The sequence below is a fragment of the Molothrus ater genome, chromosome 5, assembly GCF_012460135.2.
Source record: "Molothrus ater isolate BHLD 08-10-18 breed brown headed cowbird chromosome 5, BPBGC_Mater_1.1, whole genome shotgun sequence".
In the NCBI taxonomy this organism is placed as follows: Eukaryota; Metazoa; Chordata; class Aves; order Passeriformes; family Icteridae; genus Molothrus; species Molothrus ater.
In genome coordinates, this window is record NC_050482.2 from 31,270,363 (window position 1) to 31,293,225 (window position 22,863).

The window sequence follows — 22,863 nt, forward strand, 5'->3', positions numbered from 1 at the left end:
TCCCTGAGCAACAGGAGAAACCTCAGGAGGTGAACTGACCATAACCCCCATTCCCTGCCTCCTTGAGACACTGGAGTAGCTGATAGAGCTCCAAGGAGGGAGGGGTGGGGGGAAGGCATTTTTCAGGGTTTATTTTACTTCTCATGATCCTTCTCTGATGTTGTTAGTTGAGTTTGTTTTGCCCATGATGGTACTTGATGAGTGATTCTTTCCCGGTCCTTATCTCAACCCATATATAATATTTTTTCTCCTCTGTTCAGCTACAGAAGGGAGTGAGTGACTGGCCTTGGTGGGTGCCTGGCATCTGGCCAGCATCAACACATGACAGTACCTTAAATATAATTGTAACAATAGTAAGGAAAATTTATCACAAATATGAATTGAAATTTTAAATTTTATTATGCCCCTGTAATAGTTTACTTTGTTTCCTGCTGATGTAACAAGTTCTACTAAGGATTTATTAACAGGTTAAATCTTACAAGACTTAGTAAACCAAAGGGGAAGTGCTATGCATAAGTGAAGTATCATGTACAAATACAAAACGAGGACACCTGGAAGATTAGTAGTGCATCACAAAGTAAATAAGTATGTGTCAACAATAACTATATAGGAAACATTTTGGGGTATATCACTTGGATCTTTCTATGTGAGAGAAAGAAATAGTGTTCTGATGAGGACTGAGATGAAGTACTATATCCCATTTGGAAGTCCATATTAAAGGAGAGGAATGGAGTAGGCTACAAAAAGCTGGGAGCAAGGTCAGGAGGACAGAGCTTCCAGCTCTCACAAAATGAATACCCAGTGTTGCAGTACAGCAAGTAACACTTGAAATTTTGCACACAGCTATCCCAATGCCAGCAATGGGAAACCAGTGAGTCATAGCACACTGTAGTGTCATCTGGACTTGGTCCCCTTCTTCTGCTGTTTACTGCCTCTTGCTTTCCCAATGATTATACGCAACAAAATAAGCAAGCACTATTCCAGTGAGGAGTTGGCCAAAGACACATTGCACCACTACCACAGCTGTTCAAGTGGTTACTTGAAATAGCTATGTTTGCCAATAAAGTCTGACTTTCCGAGCTGGAGCATCAAAGAGCAGGCTGGTTCTGACAGCAGCACACAGCCTGCACATCTGAATGGGCTGGGTGCCAGCAACATCCCAACAGGAGTTGCAACCAACACCAGTCCTGTGCACCAGCTGGCCAGATTGGTGAACAATGGTCTGCAGCACACTCTTTGCTTTGATCTTGTTAATATGGAATCAGAAGAAACTGCAAGGGATTCTGGTATGACTCCTTTTGGGGAACTTTATACAAGCAAATGTTTCTGTGGCCTCTTGAACATCTCTGACGTTGAGGCAACACAGTCTGGGAAGTCTCTGAAATGGAGATGTCACTTTCAAATACCCCTGCCAGTGAACACTGGGAAACTGAGGTTTGTCAGTTTCCTAATGGTCGTGGTACTTCTTTTGACCAACCCTAAGTAACTTTATCAAGTGGGTTTTTGCTAGGGTAAGCTAAGCTAACACTCAGCATGCATTTCTCATAATGTTTTCAGTTGTGAAGTTTTTCTTTTGTTGTTTTCCCTCACATGTTTGAAGCCTAGTAATCTCCTCTCAGTAATTTCACCCTTTCTACACTAACCTCTCTACACTCTTCAATCTATAAAACAAAATATTTAGGAGGGCAGAGTTGTATATGTCGAGTCTTCAGACACTTTCCTGGAACTGTACTGTAATCTCCAGAGAAGGAATTTCTGATTCAGGGACTGTCCTTGCATTTGTGTTCTCTATTCCTGTTCAGCTTGTGGAGAGGAAATAAATAGGATGCAAGGGTGCAATGCATTAGCATTGCCACAAGACAAATAGTTTAGTGTACGGTTCTCCTTGGACAGAACTGACCTGAGCATTAGAAAAAACAATCTTCTAGAAAGATATTAACAACACTGTCATCATCCTACCACATCTGAGGTATGAGGATCTGAGGATGAGAAGGCACAGTGCCACAGTGTGGGATATTATGTACCTTGGCACACACGTGCAGTGTCAAAGCAGTGGTATCTCATGGGGGTGGTCAGGCTGGGCTCAAGTCTGGCAGTGGTGATTAAGAAACCTTGGCTTTCACTGAGTTGCACGGCGCTCAATAATTGAGTTATCCTTTGAGTGTCTTATGTGTTTAAAAAAAGACTGGATGTGGCACTCAGTGCCATGGTTATTTGAGGTGTTAGGGCTGAGTTGGACTCAATGATCTTGAAAGTCTCTTCCAACCTAGTTATTCTGGGAAATAATCAGTAAAGTCTCCATAAGGTTGGCTAAGCTACTGCTACAGTATGAATTTCCCAATTTTGTGGGGGGATTAAAAGAAAGAAGCTATAAACTAAAGTAAACAGGAAGAGGTTTGCTGATTATTTTAAACTTTGGGAAAATTACTTCTTTTTGTAATCATAATGGAAAAAAAATTCCACCACAAATAAACCATGTTACAACAGTAATATTTTTTGTTCTGATTTTTTGTTAGAAAAAACTGCTAATGATAAACACAAAATTACTTTTCTAGAATTTTCATAAAATCATACATGCCCTTACTGAGTACCACATGTGAGTAATATTTCAGATATCCCACTGATGTCACTGAGATGGAATTAAAAGTGCTGAAATTTTCAGTGATGGATATTTCACTGCAGCTGTGAGCAATGTGTTCCTCAGAGACTAATTCTCCTGGGGCAATGTTAAACCCTTGGACTAGCATCTTATTTGTAAACTAATACTATTTAAAAATAAGATCAAAAGATATCTAGCCAAGAAACTTAGCCTTGTGTATATTTCAGTATATAAATTAATATCATCAATTATAAGTAAACGTTCTTTTTACACATATATATGAATGGATGTCATAAAAAATAAACCATAAAGTATATTAAAATAAAATCAACAAGAAGAAAGCATTAAAAGTTAAAACTAAATGTGACTGTCTAAAAAATGTCAACGGCTAAATATAAAAGGGTAGAATTTTGTTTAAAATTTTTAGGTATAGCTGCCTGACTTCTCTTGCATTTTAAATCTCTTGAACTTACTCTACTGCTTTCCAAGTACTTCATTCTCTAATTTTCTTAAACAGATAAAATTAAGTGTATAATTAATTATAAAATATGTGAAAGCAGTTCACAGAAAATGAATAATTCTACCAGAGAAGCTGCTTTGCAAATGCAAACAATCCTTTGTTGTCATCTTTATTTAGGAGCATACACTGATTTCCAGAGCTGGACTATTGAAAAATGTCATTTACTCAAAGAGTCCTCGAGCATGTATTTAAGAAGGAAGTTTAGACTCAGAACTCTAAGCCCAGTAAGATGGATGGTGAGGACCCTTTCTGAACTAGACTTGGGTGTTAGACTTGTGACAAAGCTGAATACAGTGGATGGGGAAAATCATCATAGCTGCCAGCATTCTGAGCATGTTTCCCTAAGCTGTCTCTAGCATTTCTGCCTCAGCGGAGCAGGTGTGCCTGAATAACCTTTTGCCTGTGGCCTGAGGACCTTTCCATACCTATAGACAAGTTTTCAAGTTGACAGGCTGAGGCAGTGGAGAGCAAATAGAATAAGTATCCCTATGAATGGCTCCCCACACAATTTTCTCAAGCAGCCATGGCTTCAGATTTTCCTATCCAGCACATTGCCTGCTCAGACCTGCCCTAACCACCCTTTGCACAGTGTGAGCACAGCTGCTTGTGGTGCCTTAGATGAAGCCAGATCATGATTTTTTTGTTAAAGTTATTTTACCCCACCTCTGTTCATTTGTTTGGTTTGTCATTTGGCCCCACAAATGATGCTGGCTGCCATTATATGAACCAGTAGCAAGGCGTTAGGGGTCCTAGGTACACCTTAAATGGTTGTTACCTCTGAAAAGAGTGTGTCAAATACATTGTGCCCTAAAGAGTACCATTTAATGTGGTAAATCCAGTCTTTGTGCACCGAGTCTGAGTCTAGAAACACAACAGCCCCTTGAACTTAAAAACTCCACTCTGCCTCTTCAAACTAATTCAGTTTTTTTTTCATAGACATCTTTGATCTTGAAGCTTTGCTGTCACAAATGTTGTCTCCTTTGGTTTTGCTTTATGCAAGATCAGAATGTATCGATCTGTAGCTCAAAAAAAGCTAGTATAAGATCCTAAAGACAGAATTAAAAATCTTACTGTCCAGTTTGGCAGAATGCAGTTGTGTATTCAAACCTGATCTATCTCCAATGTGCATTTCCATTTACTCCAGTAACGCACAGTTGTGGTATAAATGATCATGGAACCCGCAGTACAAGAAAAACAAGCTCATTTACATAAGCCTGGCAGGCATTCATAATGCCAGTAAATAATGTGTAGGGGCTCAAAATTTGAAAAATAGTTGAAAACAAACCTGACAGCATGCATCAGGGCTTGTACTTTAGGTTCTTCCATTTCTAGTGCTGTCTAAGATTTGTTTGTCTAAAGCCACAAAGTTTGCATGCATGCTACAGATCTTTAGTGCACAATTTTGTCCTGGTTTCTTGATTTGAATACTCAGACACTCATATTGCACCTGTAAATTCATATATACACATAATTACGTTTTATATGTAATTTAACCTTCTCTGCACATGGTATCTAACTTCATGTACTGCATGTGTTTTTGTCACAAGTACAGTAGGTTCCAAGCACAGCTAGTGCAGCTTTCAACTGAGACTGTCTCTGTTAGCCTCAGGCTCAACAGCCTGGCAGGAAAACCTGCAAATCCTGCTGCACCCCACGGATTTCTGTGATTTGCAGTGTTGATAGAAACATCCTCCTTGCTGAGGCGTTAGAAGTTCCCAGATGAGAAACCTTTGCTTCACTCTTCCAAACGCACCAACTGTTATACAACTGCAACTTTGAGTCTCTTTGATGCTAAACTTGGAATATTGCTATTGCCACACATACAGAAAAAAAAACAACACAACAAAAAAAACAAACAAACCGTCAAGTAAGGAGGATAACACTGCAGCTAATGGGTGTTTTATTGCATGGTTTTAAAAAGGCTGGTACTTCTCCACATGAAAGAAAAGATTTCTCATCATCAGAAAGATGCTGTTCTGTCCCACAGTAAATAGTGTTATCTCATATTGTCTACCAGTGACCCTAGCACAGTCCTACAGCAGCTATGGATTTGGTGATTTATTTTGGAAATAGATTTGGTCCATTCTGGTAAATTAAGCAAGAGTGGTCAATAGACTATATCATTAAATCTGATGTGGTGATTTGGTTTGTTTTTTTTTTTTTTTTTCCCTAACTGATCCGTCACATATCAAATTTTCAGCTGAAAACTTCAGTTAAGACCAACAAAGGGTTTGAAGAGACACTGGTGAAAAATGTCCTGTAGGATCATAGAATTAGAATATCCTGAGTTAGAAGGGACCCACAAGGATCTTCGAAGTACAGCTCTGATGCCAAGCCTTGTCTTCTTTGTTTTAATTTGCAGCCTTAAAGAATAGGTAAAAAAATAGTAAAGATTGTAAACATAACAAAGGACAGCAAATAATAAATGCAACTTGTAGATACTAGAAATAGAGACAAGAAGTAAGGTAAGCCTCCATTCTGCAAACAATTATAGAGCTGTTTAATTTTAAGAGTGTGCGGGTCTTTTAATTCCATCAGCTTACTCCTATATCTGAAGTCACAAAAGACAGGAGCACAGTGTTTTCTGGAGATTATTTCTACAACACGTTAAATCCATATTTATAGTGAAGTGTACTTTGAAAATTATATTGCCATAAAGGAGACTACTTAGAGTGCAAGAAGATTCAGATAAAAGTAGATGTAGAAGTGACAGACTAGAGAAGTGCCCTGCTTTAGCTGCAGCACAGGGCAAAGTTTGCAATCTGTTTCACCCAACGGGACACTTGACACTTAGATTAAGTTCATGTGAAGACGTGGGTGTGACAAACCGCTTAAGAAGCATTTGCAAATTATGTTTGCTTTTAAGAAAGAGACAGAGCACTCCTATATTACAGTGAATAATAATTCTAACTGGGCATTTATAAGGTACTTATCTGCTATTCATTTGGAGGCTGCCTTCGACTGAGATGTGCTAAGAAGCTTTCAGGAGCCCTTTCCCATGCTCGGGAGTAATTAGAGCTGCCCGATTAGCTCTGACTCCCCGGGTGGGCGCCGCGGGGTGCCTGGGGCGCGGTGCCAGCCACTCACCATCCCTGGTGTCGCGGTCCCTGGGGTGGCACTGAAATCTGTGGGGTGCTTATTGCCTGGTGATGGCAGAATAAGAAAACCCTTAAATTAAATGTTCGACCAGACAGAAAAGGTAGGCAGTAAAGATGTTACCAAACACGTTTTTCTTTCTGAAAAGAATATCTGTTTGTACAATTAAACACACTTCAGGTATTAATTGCTTTTGATTTGACAAATTCACTATTTAGGAGCTGATTAATCAGCATATTAAATGCACTAATCCTTCCAGAAGGCGCCTTGGTAATTACTTTTTAAGAGCATCACTATTACATTCAAGTCTGTTTATTCCTCTGAGCTCAGCACAGCAAAAAGCTTTTAGTATAGCAAAATGCTTGCACCTTTTCATGTTAGCTGAAAGAGGTAATAAAGATGTGTTTTAACAAAACAAACCAGAGACCTATTGTGAAGTCTCAAGATGTTTATTGACGAAGAAAGGGGAGGGAAAAACCCTTTAGACACTTTTTACACGTTGTTTCATTAAAACATTAATTTCTTATGGCTACAAAATATTGAAAGAAAATAGAATGAGAAAATTAGACCCATAAAAATTTTGAAGTCAATGGGATGGTTGTCACTGTTTGGATTTTTAAAAGCAGTCAACTTCTATTTTTTTTTTCCTTAAGGAATACAACAAAATATAGTTAAACAACTTCATTTACATAGCTAAAGAAGTATAGTAAAACCAACTGCTCTTGAGGACTGCCCGGGCTCAGCCATGGCAGGTTTAAAGGGAAACTCTACTAAGAGTTATTGAGAGGAAAGATTATTATGAAAAACAATCATATCTCTGGTTATGCTGGTGGGAAATTGCCAAGGAATATATTAATTGTGTTTCAATTTCTACCACTCTACCTCCAAATGGAAAGGACTTTATTCAGGGGAACAAGGCTTTGCATTTAAGTAATGATAAAAAGAGCACCCAAACTTTTGTTAAGAGAATTGCTTATACAAAAAAACCCCGTAAACAAACTCACAACCACCCACCCCAAAAATAAAGCAAAGCAGAGCAAAGCAAAAATCCCCACCGCAACCAACCAACCAACCAACCAAAAAACCAAAACCTTCAATGCAAATGCAACAATGCGTACCAGTCAGGAACTTGCAGTGCTTCAGTTCTAACTAGTTTATTTCCTTGATTTTTGACCAAATATCCTATCCATTAGACAGTGGGCAATGCCTGTGAAACAAATGGAAAACAGATCATAAACCAACCCCTGTGCTTGGGCTATGAACTGTGAATAGGCAGATGCCCATTTACTCCATGCATGTTTTGTGACTGCACAGTGGAATTCATGGAAGGACTACAGCTTTATAGTCCGATTTCATAGGAACTTGTCAAAGCTGGACAAAACATGTCTTTTGCTTTCTTAATGAACTAAGTAAGAAAAGTAACTTCCTTTGCTGTTCCTCAGTTGGAATTTGGTACCTGAGACAAGAGGACTTATTTTTTTTCAAACCAAACAAGATCCACTTCCATTGCCTGCAAAATTGGTAATTTGGTAATTTTCAAGCCAAGACAAGTCAAAGATATAAAACATCTTACAAAAGAGCCTTGCAGATAGTTTATTGCCTTTCCAAAATAAACACATAATAAAATAATAAGTAATAAATGCATATTAATTACCTCATAACTATGTATAGTAAATTAGGTCTCAGTGCAGTGATACTGGAGCTCTCTGGGAATCACACTGCCTGTGGATGTGTGAGTTCTTTTTTGGAATAATGTTGTCAAATGTCAATAGGAATAGAAGCTTTGTGTGTAGACATAGGTAGGTATTTTGTGATTCTTTGTTTCACAGGAATGAGGAAAGCTAGGGTCCAGTTTAGACTCAATTCTGACTGGCTGCCACATAATAAGAAGGCCAGCAGCTCTGGTTTGTGGCCAGGTAGAGTAAAAATGAAGTTATCTGTGCCTCAGGCTTTGAAGTAGGCATTAACTCTTCTTTGGATTTCCAATTGCAAATATTAAGGCTTGTCAGGGGAAGCTCTTGTTACTAGCAGATGGACTCCATCTCCTTATGCTTTCCTGCTCCAAAACTTTGTGTTGTCCAAAGCCAGGAGCTTCTGCAGAGTGGAGACACATAAGGTCATGGAGAGACTATAGTTGTCTGTAGACAAATCCAATAATTCTCAGTTTTCTCCCTTATATAAGCAGAAAGGACTGTCAGCATTAGGCAAAATGAATGCTACAAGTTGATCAAAATTTTATGTACAGAAAAGTAAAATCTGTACTTGGAAAATGACTTGGAAAGGGAACTGATGTTCTCCTCTTCCTTCCCTCCCTCTCTCTCCCAAAATACTGAAAGGGAAAGAAAAAAAAAAGAAGAAGAAAAAAAAGAAAAAAGAATAAGAAAAGAAAAAGAAAAAGAAAGCACGTACTTAAATGTGATGTATAGAATGAAATCACTCTCAGAAAAAAAGACAAAGAGAGTTTATTTCTGCTTTAAGATAGTCAAAGGTAGTGTTCCACATATATTTTCTAGATTATTAACCTGGCAAATTCAGCTTCCATTCAGTCACAGAAGGATAACTTGAGCAGAGAATTCTAGCATATTAGTGAAAACTCAGTTTTCACTGTCTTCAAATACTGTAAAGTGATTTGGGCCCATAGCAGCAGTCCTTAAGGTACCATAGCAGGTACCTTAAATTGTTCCTAATCCCGAGACTACTGTTACCAAATCCTGCCTGGGTTTTGGTTGCAGGGGATCCCTAGTACACATTTCACACTGCCTGAAGCAACATGCCAAGAATAGTTCCTTATTTGGCAAGCAGTTAATTCACCTAGTGAGGATTCAGAGATTCTTAAAGAATACAGTTACTTGTAGACAAACATCTGCAGCCAACATTTGAGAAACTTGTAATGACTTTCTTAGCCATCTCCCTGTATCTGTCCACTGATTTTATCAGTTTTGTCAGTCAAATTTGGTTGCTATATATCTGATTCAATGTAACATAAACTGTAATACACATATAATAACTTACTCTGTCTTAATAAGGGATGCTTTCATACCACTTGTTTTCACCTTGGATGACGAACGAAAAGTGATGAAGGAAAAGTACTAGCTGCCTCCAACATGACCATCAGAGCAGTCTTGTGGATTATTGACTGACCCAGGGAAAATCCTCTCTTAGCACTAACAGAGAGCACCAAGTCTGGTTTGGAGGTGTTTCCAAGATGATGGTTTTGGAGAATGCACAACTTAATACTTTTTTCAGGAAATATAAAGTCTTCATTGCATATTGCTCATAACTTCTCTCTACTGAGATAGTATGAGCTCAGCATGTACTTCATGAGTGGCTTTGTTGTAAGGGAACATCTGTTCACATCTTAGGAAGTAACTAATGAACAGTTCCAGGCCATATCCCTTGATTTGAGTTGTATGCACAGGTTCCTTTAGTAACTACTTTGTGTTCTCTGTGAAAGCCTTCTGGAGCCAGACTTTACAGTGCATGAATGTTCCAGGAATCTATCCTGTCCCTTCACATCATTATGGTTGTGCTAGTCTTCTCTATGTGATTGTTTGGGTTCTATTAATTGTAATCTCTGGATTCCTGCTGATGTTGTTTGCAAATCTTGTGGAAAAATCAGAAGCACTGGGTGTCACTGACCAATGATATTTCTGTTAAGCTCAGGTCCTGCCATATACATGACACAGCTGCATATGACAAGGTCACTGATAACTCTTCTTTCTTGCCTTGCCTACTGCAGGACAATCTGCCGTGTGTCACCCATGCAGTTTGTTCCAATGCAGTTTAGGTTTCACATTCTTAATTGAAAGTACTTAAAAGTACTTCTTGAGGACTGTTCTCAGATGCGATAACCTGAGTACATGGGCATTGGATTATTATCATCCCTATATTTTACTGCTTTTTTTGTTCTGTCACTCATGCTCCTGCTAGTGTGAAACAAAAACATTGTTATTTGACGCCTTCTTTTCTGAGGTCTTTAATTGTATGCTTGGTAACTGCTGTGACAATCTAGGATGTCTTGCAAGTCTGTCTTCATTTGCTCACAAAGCACCTATTAGATGATAATTTGTGCTTAAGTTCCCTATTGACACTGACTGATTTGTGTTCTACCGTGGGGCATGGAGGCCTGTTGTCTCAGCAAGTCAGGTTTGTTACACATCTTTCAAAGATCAAAAGAGTCTCTGCCTGAATTTGTAAGCCAGAATCAGTGCACACAAATAGAAATGATGATAGGGAAGTGCAAAGAAGAAATAAACTCCTGGTCAGAGTGGTGTTAGGTCACAACACAACCAGAGCAACCAGTTGACAGGCTTTATAAGCAATACAAACATCTTTGCCTATGACCTTAGTTTTGCCCTCCATTCAGTGCACTTCATAGAAAATGGAGTATTAATCTGCTGCTATCTTGTAATTTCTGTAACTTTTAATAAATAAAAGATATATTACAGGTCTCCTAGTTCTGCTGATTGCTTGACTATGAATAATTTTTCATAAATCTGTGTATGCTACCGATTTAGCATTTCTTCTGGTGATGGGCCTCAGCTTATTTCAAACATGTGATGCAAGCTTTTGTGCCAGCTTCCAAATCCTCTAGAGCTGCTGCTTTGTCCTGCCTTTTTAAACAAAACTCCATCTTATGGGTTATCCATAATAGGGACTAACTTCCTGAGGAGTTTTCTCCTGAGATATTGCTACCTCTGGAGTATGAAAACTCATCCATTCTCAGCACTCTTAACAGTCAAACAAAGTATTTTATTTTGCAGATATTTTCTGCTTTATAGAGCTGTAAGGATGCTTGTCTGCAGAAGAAATGCTTTGATGTGTATCTCTGACATTAGTAATACTGCTAGAGAGTTGTTCCTTATCCTGGCAGTAGCATCTCAGTAAAGTGAATTGCAGCATGTGGTGGTTTCCTTGTGATGGTTAATGATGATGAGACCATGCATCCAAGTAACTTATCCCTCTCCAGGGAACATGAACTTGGGTTTTCATGCAGTGTACTACTGCACCAGAAAGTGCAATTCTAGCTGCCCTGTACATTTGGAACATTTTCTCTCTCATCAAAGATCTGAAATTATATGATATTTTCTGAAAATCATCTAAAAATCCTAAAGATATAAAAAATCACGGATCAGGTCTATCAGTGACCTCATCACTGGATGCATTGCTGCTTTCTAAGTTCTTAATATGATATTAAGATATAATGGAGTTCTGGCTTTCATACTTTTAATATAGGTAATTTTTTCCCATCTTTGGTTTCTGTTCCACAATATGGAATCATACCATCCTAGCCAAGACATTTGCAGTCAGTCTGTCTCTTGAATTTCTTTATCCTTGCTCGTTCTCTAGGAATAACTTCAAATTGGAATTTGAGGAAAAAAAGTTGGCTCCTTAATTGAAAAAAAAATCTCTTATTTTCTTAGATAGATTAAGAAATTATCTTGTTTCAAACCAGTCATTTTTATTAATGTCATTATTTCCAGATCAGTCCATACTATATTCTTACATAAATTATGTATTTATAACAAATATTTTATTATCTTCTAGAATAGGAACTCTTTCTGATAAAAAGTCAGGAATACCAAATACAATCAAGCTTTTGAATCGTGGAGTAAAGTATTTTCTAGTTCCAGAGGAACGCAACAGAAGTGCCATTACAGAGGTATATGAAACTGTCACATACAGCAGTAAAAATTCCATTTTCCATGTGGGATATGCTTCCAGGATTTTACTCTTTCTGGTATTGGCTGTGGTTTCCACATGGAACTTTTTTTTAATTACTATTATTATTATTATTTTTAATACATTTTTCTGGTTGTGTTGTTTCACTTAATGTAAAATTACTTATTCTAGAGAAGAAAATATGTCTCTTTTGCTCTGTGGAAAACATAACAGCTCACTTTTTCTTTAAGTTTGGAAACACTGAGCTATTACTTGAACTTGTTTAATAAAGGGGAATTTCTGATATTGGCAGAGAATAACTGTGGAAATGCCTTTCTCTCTGCAGTAAGGATTTAAATTGCCCAAGATACTCAACACTTTGAAAGTACCATTAGCATTTCACTTTTCAGATTTCCATTTGTGTGAATATGAGAAAATGAAGTAATGCCTTTTTCTGATTGGTTCCTTTGCAGAATTTCAGTGCCTCTCTTCTTCAACTTGTTCTTTTAGCTCTTTTTTCCCTTGTAACTTAAAACCAAAAGGGAAGTGAATAGTTTGAAAGAAAGATATTTGCTTAACAGCTAGTGGCTCCAGCTAAAATATCTGCAGCGTCCCATTGCGCTCACACGCTGGGTGAGGCAGCCTGAGGTTTGATTGCAAAGCTTATAAAGAATGTGTATTTCTTACTTTAGGTAGATACTTTTTTGAGACTTCTGCTGTGATTTTGGTAATGTTTTGGGTATTTTATTCTACATTTTTCTAAGAAAATGAAGTTTAGAGGACTGAGCAGTCATTCCATATTTTTGTCTGTCAGGTCATCAAGGATTAGGGTTGTCTTGTGCAGGGCCAGGAGTTTGACTCAATGATCTTTGTGGGTCACTTCCAAGTAAGACACTCTATGATCACCTCCTATCATTTTGAACCTACTATCAGTTTTAACAAAGACATAGGTGTTCAGTCCATAGAATCAGAGCAGAGGTAGACCAATATGAATCTCTGAAATATGTACAGCATCAGTACATATTCATCCACAACAATTGCTCATGTAGTGTGAATGTAAACCACTGTTTTTTCTTTAATAAATGACTGTAAAAATATCCTTTTGGGGCTCACTTTGTGGCTAAATCAAGTCAGTTTATAAGCAATTTTTAATTGGGTTCTGCTGTGTTCATTCTACCGAGCATCTGGCAAACCAGTTGTAGTTAAACTCTCAATATTTGTGTATTTTCCCCTTTTTGATCACTCCACTACAGTTGCTCTAGAAACAGAGGGTATGTTAATGTAGTCCAATTAAAAATATATTAACCAGTTTATATTTTAAATTATTTTTATGGTAATAAATTTTAGGTCCATTTATTATAAGTATTCTATTATTGCTACTATAATGGAATAAATCTGAATTATTCTAATGTCAACAGTCTTCAGGAATATTGTGGAAGAGACTTTTTCACCATAAAAAGTCCAAGATTTGTAATTTTTTTCATCCAAAAGAGATCCCAGGGGGTTTTGGAGCAGAGCTTTGGCTATTTGAAGTATCTAGTTTGGGTGTGATTCAAACCTACACACTGAAGTAGAAGACTAACTTTGTTACAGTTAATACAACATCTTCAAAAAGTTATTCAAATCACTTAAATTAGCCTCCATTCCCATACAGGGAACATACCCATACAGTGTAAAATTCCCCACCCCAGGAGAGGTACACCTATACCTGAACATATATTAACCCATTGGACTTTTTGTTTCCTCCACCCCCAACAGACCAAGACTGCAACCATCACTTTGACCAGCAGACATCGGAATTGCAACAACCAACTCTTGCTGCAGGACCCATGGGTGGTGATTATTTACCTTTCTTTCTCTTTCCCCCTTTTCCCTTAAACATTTTCTGAAGTGTTATCTTTATGGTTTTATATTTTTGCACTTCTAACCAAAATGGCTACATTTTAAAATTTGTCTTCTTCTTTTTTCTACCTTACTGTTCTAAAGGTTGCATGTAAAAGTTTGGTTTTGAACCTCCTAAGAATTTTGTTTCTCCTGTGCACCACCCAGAGTGAGCCAAACAGTCCTTCCCCAAACTCACTGAGCAGAATGGGGCATAACAATGTGCTAACTTCAGCATGTGTGATCCTATCCATGCAATAACACTGTACAGTGGGAAAAACCCTATTTCCAGGTTTTCGGGTGCAAGTTTTTGTTGATTCTGCACATTTCAAAAGAGGAAAAGAGTTGCCCATACATTCTAGAGCTATATCTGGTTCTTTGCCTCTGGAGTAATAACAGAATGGCTTGTGTTTATAAACTATTGTTCAGAAAAGTCTGTTGCTATAAAGATTAAGTCATATGCAGTGTGAATAATGTTCTGCACATACTAAACTATTTAAGAAAAACTGGTCAGCAATTCAAGGGACACGTTATTGTGATGTAGAAGGTTCAGTGGTAGAACTGGTAGAAAAAGAGTTAAAAAGGTACCCGACTGATTTATTTAACCATGGGGTTTTTACATTTCTCCTGATTAAAATGGGGAGAGTTACACATTGGCCTTGAAAAGTAATTAGTATAAAAAGTCATAGACAATGTAAGGAATAAATGATGTAAAGAAATTATTTTTATTCTCTCTTTTGAAATCTTCACCTATTTCTCTGTTTTATTCCAGTTTTCATTACTTGTTTTTGTCTGGAATAAGTTCACTTGACTGTGTATCTCTTGATACTATATATATATATTTATCTTTTGATCTCTATATTTTCCTCACTGATATAATGAGAAGTCAGAAATATTGGAGACCGAATTCATCACTCACTTGCTCCATTTATGTGGCAATCTCACCACATTGTGTGGTTACAGGTAAACAAATAGGCTCCTCTCTAGGTAAAAACATATTTTCAATTAAGTTTGTGTTTCAAAATAAATGATGTGTAAATCTTTTTATAGCTTCTTAATTTAATGTGGGTTTAGTTAGTTAAAAGTTTCAATAGTAAAAAAAGAACTAAATGCATGTAGCAAAACTGGTTTGCGTGAGTTCATGTAAACTTTTGGAAAGCAGCTTTGGACATATGAAGTGTATCATGTCACTTCATTTTCTCTGAAAATGAAAATCTTAAAAAACTCCAAAGCACAGTAGTTCCATCACCCTGAATAAAATAGGTTTATTCTTTATCTCTGAACATCCTTTATTTGATATAACCCTAAGGAATGGTCTGTGGAGCTAGTCCTGTATTCTTCATCTTAGGAGCAGTACAGTTGTGACGAGATACAGTCAGCTCTCATTTAAACTATCTGGACCCTGCATTTTGAACCAGAGTAAAGGACTTGAACCATTAAAAAAAAATGTTGAAATGGTAAAATAAGGAAACCTCTCCTTATATTCTGTAGTGGTTTTCTATCTTAATTTCTAGTCTGTAATCTACCATATTTCTCCTGCATTTGTCTTTCCCAAAATCCATCTCCTGATGTCTGCATGACCCTGTCTTCCTGCATGTCATTACTATGCTTCTTGACTTATCTGCTATCAAGAAAATAACATTGTGGTTAGCTTCTGAGATGTCTTAAGACATCCTCTGTATGCATTTCATTCTGGATGATGCTTGTGGGCTGCCCTGCATTCCTTTTGCTTTCAGCTGCTGCAGAGTTTTCTTACAGAATATTGAAGAAATGGCTTCAGAATATTGAAAGATAATGTCTGATTGCAGTCCCCTTCACTTGGGTGAAAGATTTTAGTTCATGGAGTTTCTTAGTTATTCCAGATCCAAGGTCAGAGAAACACTGAAGTCACAAATTCTTCAAGACCCAATTTGCAGACAGATAATGGAACAAGAAGTGAGAGTAAGCCAAACTGGAATTATCCTTCTGATCATTGTGCACTGACTGTCAGCTGGACTGAGGGATCATTCACTTTATCAAATGGATTTTCACAACATCCATCTAGCAGTTCTCATTACCATAGGTACAGAAGTACTGGGACTTTTAAAATTTTCCCACCTGTCAAAGATCTTACTAACAATAATGAAAGTGGGTATCTGAACTATCTTGATAACTTCTTTTCCTTTCAGACCCTTAAGATTTTGAAAATCTGAATTCAGATATTCCAGTAAAGCATGTTTATCTACTTGCTTATTAGCTTATATTCTTGTAAACTGGCAAAAATATTTAAAATATTATTTGCAGCATTTTGAAGTGAAATAGGATGTATAAAGTATTGTTTCAACTTTCAGTGTTCTCAGCATTTGGAATTATTTGAGGACCAATAAGGCATATGCAGAGGTGCTACCCCAGATATATATCAGTACCTAAAATCAATATTCTGAGTACCTGGAGGATATTGAAGAGACTGTCTTGTTCTTTGTAGTACTATAGATTTATGTTTCTTCCTATGTAATGAAACAATGGTATTTTAGAGGAAGAACAATCAGAGATTGACTGATATTCAAAATAAACATGAATTATGAACTGACAAAGTCTGTTAAACAGATGATAGACTAACCATATATTTTACTTTAAATACTGTCACTGTATGTACCAGACTTCTGTGTTTAATTCATGGAAACATTAATTACAGTGCTAAACCTCTCCTGACAGGCGCTGTATAACAAGTCTTCAAATAATAAAACACACCTAATTTCATCTCAGCCCCTTTTCTATAAGCAAATGCATGAGTATGTCTCCAGAAGTACATAATCTCATCTACATGGAAACTGAAATATTTAAAATTAGTATCACTTTTGAGGGAGGGGTGGAGGGTTTATTATGGAGCAATGTGATCTACAGCTGCTGTTTAATACCAGCCAACTTAAATCTCATGCCAAAAATCTCTGGTGTTTGTTTTCTTTTGTGAAGAAGCAGATGATTGTCCAGATGATATCCAGATGATTAAAAGGAAGCTGAATCTGTATCCTATCAAAGCTTCTCTGAAGCTCATCCATAATTTCTCCTTTCTCCCACTGTACATACTTTCATATGCAAAAGGCTTCAGACAAGCCTGAGGCCATTGATTAAACAAAAAGAATACAGTAGTGTACTGAAATTGAATTTCTACAGTAAATTGCTATGTGATCAATATCCAATACATTAAATATCTTCTCACAATGGCAATTATCCCGTGTCCTATCCTGCTTCATAAATTACCCCAGAAAGAGCAGCTGATATAAAAGCCTTTGTGGTCTAGACCAGCTTGTGTAATATTTCCCTATGAACCAAATAATAGTATATTTGTAGATTTGTTTGCCAGGGACTGTTCTTAAAGATTGAAAATTCTATATCTTGTTATGTCAATGACTTAAGATTTCTGCTGTTGAGAACAGATTTTTAAAAAATAATTTGAATGTCATTTTTAGGGACCATAGTATTAATTTAGCACATTAGAATACCTCCTGCATATCTTCTGTGCAGAATAAACACATCAGTTGTATTTTTGGTTTATGTGGTAGCATATTCTTTTTTAGAGGTCTCTGTAACTTACAAGAGACAATTTTGTCCAACTTTGTTCTCCTTCAGTGTGAATAATTGCACTATGTCTTCTTTACTGAAGTAGGGAATTTTAGAGCATAGTTCATCTCACCTGTTTTAGACAGTTACTTTAAGATGGCATGAATCACTCTTTAGATTCTGTTGATCACACACAAGATTTCAAGTTATTATAAAGAGAGACAGTTCAATATAATCAAATAGATTCTAATGCACATTGTATCCTCTCTTCTATCACCTGACCTCACAGGAGAAGGAATATAAACAATTTTCCTCAAAGAATTTGATAAGCAATCTCTCATGTGGATAAAGGCCAAGACAGCTGGGACTGTTCAGCCTGGCGGGCGGGGGGTCTCATTAATGTAAATATCTAAAGGAAATATCTAAAGGAAAAATATCTAAAGGAAAGGTACAAAGAAGGAGTCTGTCCCTTTTCAGCAGTGCTGAGTGACAGGACCAGAGGCAATGGACACAAACTGAAACTCAGAAGGACCCCTCTGAACTTCAGCACTTTTTACTGTGAGGGTGATAGAGCACTGGCAGAAGTTTCTCAGGAAAGTTGTGTACAACCAACTCTAGGCAGCCCTACTTGAGCAGAAGGGTTGGACCAAGTGACCCTCATAGGCCACTTCCATTCTGTGATACTATATCTAGATTCTATTAATGATTTTTATGTAAGGATGTTACTGGTTTAAATAATATGTAGGATCTTTGAGGGTGGAGTTTTACTTTACAGAAAGATCTCTCAACTTATGTTCCTTCTGCTCTTATGAAAGGGGAGCAGCACACTTCCTCTTTCTAATCACTGATGGTTTTGTTCACTTGAGTGAGTTGTCCTACTCTTACATGAACTGGGTTCAACTTTCTGGATCATCAGCATACTAAACCCATGGAAGGAAAAAAATATTTTTTCTTCTTGTTTAGCTTCTTAAATCTGCTCACATGCATCACGTGCATCAGTGGTATAAGGGAATTCACAGCCAATGGCAAAAAGTAATTTCCCCTTCCTTTTGTTGTCTCCCATGTCAGACTTCACCCTAAGAAAAGGAATAAGTTAATGAGCAACTGTTTAATTTTTCTACTTATTCAACTAGATTCTGTGGTCAACAGTGCTGATGGCAGCATATGCATCAACAATTTACTGTACCGACTTGCAAAAGAGTTTGATCTTCTGATCAGTGCTGTCTTGGCTTAACATCTCAGTCTCGACCTACCTGCTCCAAATCTCAGCCCAGGTTGTCTGGAAGCTTTTTAGAAAACTCATTTGTGAACTTCATTCACTACCTTCTCTAAGAATTAGATGTCTGGTTTTGCATGATTTCAGAATGAAACCAAGTGAAACTCAACTGGGATTTTGTTTTACTTAGACCTCCTGGGTGCATGTGGATCTGTAGGGGGGGGCTGAGGCTGGTGGTGCAGGGAGCCACTGAGCAGAGCAATGAACACTCCAATGAACCAAATAGGCAGCTCCCGTCTTGCAAAGAGAAACTGCAACTTCACAGGCAATTTAGCTGGTACAATTTATTCTAATTTATTACAGTAAACTACATATTAGCAAATGTTAACAGATCAGGGCAGATTTATGTCAGGGGAGGCTACTGTGCTAATGAATGGCCCCCTCGTTAGCATTGCCTGGAGCAGCACATGATCTCTCTTGGCCTCTCCTTACCACAATTTCCCATTACCATCACAGCAGAAACAAGCCTTTCACATCTTGTAATCTCTGACTAGGAGGAAACTTGCTTAGAAGGTAAAGAAGGGAACTATCAGATGGCCATGTATATGAACTACAGCTCTGGTTGTTTTTATTTGGGCATTTACTTGAAGGAGCACAGGAATTACTGGGTACTGAGCACCTCTCAAAATCCATATTCCAGCCGTGGTTACTGCTAGAGTGGTTGTAGTTTGTACATGTTTGCATTCTTGCTAACTGACTGTGACTATCAACTTTTCTACTGTTTTTTCCCCTCTGTGAACAAAATAGGATTCCTAACACCTGTCACAGCAAAAGATTTTTTCGCTATCATGCATTTTCTTTTTCATTAGTGCATATAAAGTATTTGCATTTTCAGCATTACAGTATCTGGCTTAAAGAGGCAGAAATATTCTGTAGGTTTTGCTAATTACCTACTATAAAGCATTTGAGATCTTGGATTGGCAGGTGCTATGAAAGCATAAAATATGATCAACATACCTTTAAATCAATGAAAGGCCAAGAGTATCACAATTCAGAGAGCAAACAAACTTAATTGTTTTATCTTCACTCTGCTGCAGTCTGTAAGTGCAAACTGAAAATTAATGTAGTATACTTTAGCCACCCAGCTAAAACCCACAAAAATCCATTTAAAACACCTTCCAAATTCCTCAATGTCAGATTGTGCTAGTTTAAGAAAACTCTTTCTGTGATACCTTTTCTTCTTTTAAATGTCTTGGTTTTTATTAAATACCAATTAAATAGCAATTTGAAAGGATAGGAGAGACATTTACACACATTCATAATCCAGCTGTTGATAAAACTCCTCCTAAATGTCTCTAATGGTGGTGTCTACATTTCCACCATTCACTTGCCAGACAGCTCTAAAGAAAACTTTACACACTGAGTATTAGCAAATTGTCTGAAGACAACACTGATTTTTTTTTTTTTTTTAATGACCTGTGAGTACATGATTAAGTCCTGGTTTGTAGCACTCATTAACTTATTGTTGGTCCTTTTGTCAGGCAGTCTGGATTTCACTCTATGAACATGTGCAAGGTTCCTCATTTGTTTTTTCTCTTCAAGACAATTTGCATTTGCTATATAACACCTCATTGAAGACAGGAAAAAGGAGAGAAATGCAGACGCCCAGATTTTCCTTACTGCTGTAGCCACTTTGAATCGCCCCATAAAACTTCCAGATCCTTTTCCTTGGGGAAGAGTGCAGGCGGTGGTGGGTTGCAGGAGTTGCTCCTAAGCTAAGTTCTTGTCAGCCACCAGCAGAGAGGGTGGAGAGGGGGGCGAGAAGGTGTTGGTGGGGCTGTGGGTGTCTGGCTGCTGCCCTGTGCGGGTTTTGGCAGCTGGTGGGAGGCAGGGCTGCTCCGAGTGAGCTAGGGGGAAACAGCCAGGGGCTGGACACTAGAGACTTCCAGTTTTCCTAGAACTGCTCTGTAACATTTTCAAAAATGAGGAATTCCTGAGAATAATAGAGACAGAAGGGGGTGGGAGAAAGAGAACTAGAAATGGAGTGAAATCCCTGAGAATCATTCATTCACTGGTGAAAGGGAGGGGAAAAGGGAAAAGACAGGAATACAAAGCTTCAAACAGTTGAAGTCTTGGTGTTTCCAGTTTGGAAAACCTTGGGTTATCTAAAAATTTGTTAAGATTTGCTTTGCAATTTTCTTCTTAAAATAATAACTAGAAAATTAATTACTATTCCATGTGCACTCCACTGATTCTGTCAGGTTGGATAAAGCTTTGTGAGGGTATTTTTTCCCCTATACATAAATTAATATATTTTAAGACCAGAAGGGACTCTTCATCTGACCTCATACATAACAAAGGCATCTCGTTTGCTGTATATTAATTACTTCTTCAAGTCTGATTCAACTGCAGCATACCAAAGAGAAATCTTCCCACTTCAATCCATTATCCCCCTGTTTATATCTCAATGAGCTCTATTGTCCTTTTTTTGCAACCATCACTTCGGGGAGTCTTACTTGCCAGGGGCTCAGGCCCAGTCGAAGTCTGAAGCCTCCTCCTCTTGCTTCCCATTCTCCAGTCCTGGGATAACAATTGGTTAGTCTTCCTGATTCAGGACATGACTTAACTTTTGATCATAACAAAAGTCATATGGTTACCCAAGCAAATGATGTAAAACAATGCCAGCAAAGCTGCGCTTTTGCATTTTTTTCCACCATTCCTCTCACAAAAGTGCCAAAAGCAAACCGTAGTGATATCTGACTTGGGTTTTTTCCCCCCCTCATCTAATTAGATAATTAAAATATATATGCAAATTAGGGTCAAAGATTGTCCCTGTAGGACTTTACTCAAAATTTACTCCATGTTTATAGTTGCATTTCAAGAGCTGCTGATTTTTAATCTGTGCTCTGTGCTTTATTGACTTTACAGCATTCTAGTTTATTGTTCATAACATTGTGTGGTGTCCTGTCAAATAATATTTGATTTATTTACATTGTTACCTTTATCAAACCTGTAATTTCACTTGCTATTAAATACTTCATTGCTGTTGTAGATAAATTGCCTCTTGGCATTTTTTTCTTTAGAGAGAAGGGAAAGCAGAGGTGACAGGCTGGAGCTGTGACAATGCAAGAACCTGGGACGGATAGAAAGAAAAGGATCTGACTGAGGGCAGTATGGGCAATGGTGGGCTTAAATAGGCTTAAATGGGCTTAAACAGGACCAGTTTAAGCAGAGCCTCAAGTTAACAGCATGACCCCTGGGAGGCACAGGAGAGGAAGCACTGTGGTCCTGATAGGAGTGTGGAGGCAGAAACTCCACCTGACAGTCAGGGTTGAACACTCAGACACTGGTTGGTATATGTGAGTAATTCCTGTGAATATAAAAGAGATGTCTACATAATTCCTCATCTTTCTCTCCTGTGTTAAGTCTGGCCTCCTCTAATGATGCCACAATAAATGTATTACAGAAAAGCCATAAGATTTCTCCCTTTTTTTTATTTCTGTACATTATTACATGTACCATGAGATGGGATTGTATAGTTAGTTATTTTGTACATGTACAGGATATTCAGGTATTAGACTCAATTTGTGCTCTTGGAACAGCAGATGTATTAGTTTCTCCAGTAAGACATTCCTCTTCTAGCACAGAGAAAAAAACATAAGAAATCAGGAATGACAGTTATGTTGTATTACAGTCAACACCCCTAATTTAAAGAACTTTTGGTAATAGTCTCAATAAGGTAGTCTGCTGCTTTGTTGAAAATTACATCTTGCAAAATTCCTACTAACAGCAACTAAACAGAGATCATCCACACAAATATTTTCATTAAATGGAAACTCTGATACAAATCTTTTATATTTAACCACTAACTTTAAATGAATACAGCACACTGGAAAAAAAAATATTTTCTTTGAGTGGGTTACTTCAACTGGTTTCTAGCAGAGGTTTTGGTTCGTTGTTTTTTTTTTCTTTTTTCTGTGAATATAAGAATGATCAGAAACCAAAGCAGCTGGGCACTGCAGTTTGTCTCACTTTGATTTGCTTCATCTAGAAGGGAACAGATCCAGTAGTGTGCCAGTCTAAGGCACTTTTCCAGTTGTGCACATTAAAAACTAGTACTGGAGTAATGCTCTGGCCTCTCTAGTAAGAAGAAATGTTCTAGGATATATTTGGGAGAGAAAGAGGACAAAAAAGATGAAGGAAATGAGATATTGTCCTACAACAGTAGGAAGCCTGATGAGAAAATAAAAGGGATTTTCATACCGAATGGACCAAGACTCCAAAGCATTTTAAGTAAGACAGCCACAAAGAATAAGGAAAAAAACACATTCCCTCTACCAGTGTGCAGTC